Source organism: Schistocerca cancellata, chromosome 11 (genome assembly GCF_023864275.1).
Source record: "Schistocerca cancellata isolate TAMUIC-IGC-003103 chromosome 11, iqSchCanc2.1, whole genome shotgun sequence".
NCBI classification, from domain to species: Eukaryota; Metazoa; Arthropoda; class Insecta; order Orthoptera; family Acrididae; genus Schistocerca; species Schistocerca cancellata.
This window is the reverse complement of record NC_064636.1, coordinates 20,758,250-20,760,243: the sequence shown is the minus strand read 5'-3', so window position 1 is coordinate 20,760,243 and position 1,994 is coordinate 20,758,250.

The following is a 1,994-nucleotide window of genomic DNA, read 5'->3' as shown; positions in this document are numbered from 1 at the left end:
GCGATCCCCCAAAACAATTCTCTCCACGTTCTCGATCGTGTCGTCAGACCGGCTTGTGCGAGCCCGAGGTTGTTTCGGTTTGTTGTCACACGATGTTCTGCCTTCATTAAACCGTCGCACCCACGAACGCACTTTCGACACATCCGTAACTCCGTCACCACACGTCTCCTTCAACTGTCGATGAATTTCAATCGGTTTCACACCACGCAAATTCAGAAAACGAATGATTGCACGCTGTTCAAGTAAGGAAAACGTCGCCATTTTAAGTATTTAAAACAGTTCTCATTCTCGCCGCTGGCAGTAGAATTCCATCTGCCATACGGTGCTGCCATCTCTGGGACGTATTGACAATGAACGCGACCTCATTTTAAAACAATGCGCATGTTTCTATCTCTTTCCAGTCCGGAGAAAAAAAATCGGAGGCCTTAGAACTTGAATGCGCCTCATAGTTTTCTCCTTCCTTGTGAGTTTCCGCCAATCGGACGTTTTGTGCCCGTTCCAGACGCCTAAAGTACATTGACCTTTCCGTGTGTCGCACTCGTTGGACGAAAATGCGTCACTTGCTTTTCTTCATATCCCGTTGGAATTTCGAAACGCAGTTTTCTAAAGCTTCTCCTCTGCCCTTTTACCGATGCCCTCGCTACAGGCGGCCCTCCAGCTTGAATCACCAGGCCCGCAGTCGCTATCCTCCCTGCCACCCCTTTAAGTTGTTGCCGGCGTAACTCCCACAGTGCGCGGTGTGGCATCCTTACCAAGTGGGATTGACCGAGGACATCGAAAGGGTGCAAAAAAGGGCAGCTCGTTTTGTATTATCACGTAATAGGGGAGAGAGTGTGGCAGATGTGATACGCGAGTTGGGATGGAAGTCATTAAAGTAAAGACGTTTTTCGTCGCGGCGGGATCTATTTACGAAATTTCAGTCACCAACTTTCTCTTCCGAATGCGAAAATTTTTGTTGTGCCCAACCTACATAGGTATTGCCTCACGTGTTCCAGTGTTTCTACGGAATCCAAACTGATCTTCCCCGAGGTCAGCTTCTACTAGTTTTTCCATTCGTCTGTAAAGAATTCGTAAATTCTAAAGGTGGCAGGGGTAAAATACAGGGAGCGAAAGGCTATTTACAATTTGTACAGAAACGAGATGGCAGTTATAAGAGTCGAGGGGCATGAAAGGGAAGCAGTGGTTGGGAAGGGAGTGAGACAGGGTTGTAGCCTCTCCTGGATGTTATTCAATCTGTGTATTGAGCAAGCAGTGAAGGAAACAAAAGAAAAATCGGAGTAGGGATTAAAATCCATGGAAAAGAAATAAAAACTTTGAGGTTCGCCGATGACATTGTAATTCTGTCAGAGACAGCAAAGGACTTGCAAGAGCAGTTGAACGGAATGGACAGTGTCTTGAACGGAGGGTATAAGATGAACATCAACAAAAGCAAAACGAGGATAACGGAATGTAGCCGAATTAAGTCGGGTGATGCTGAGGGAATTAGATTAGGAAATGAGACACTTAAAGTAGTAAAGGAGTTTTGATATTTGGGGAACAAAATAACTGATGATGGTAGAAGTAGAGAGGATATGAAATGTAGACTGGCAATGGCAAGGAAAGCGTTTCTGAAGAAGAGAAATTTGTTAACATCGAGTATAGATTTAAGTGTCAGCAAGTCGTTTCTGAAAGTATTTGTATGGAGTGTAGCCATGTATGGAAGTGAAACATGGACGATATCTAGTATGGACAAGAAGAGAATAGAAGCTTTCGAAATGTGGTGCTACAGAAGAATGCTGAAGATAAGGTGGGTAGATCACGTAACTAATGAGGAGGTACTGAATAGGATTGGGGAGAAGAGAAGTTTATGGCACAACTTGACTAGAAGAAGGGATCGGTTGGTAGGACATGTTCTGAGGCATCAAGGGATCACCAATTTAGTACTGGAGGGCAGCGTGGAGGGTAAAAATCGTAGGGGGAGACCAAGAGATGAATACGCTAAGCAGGTTCAGAGG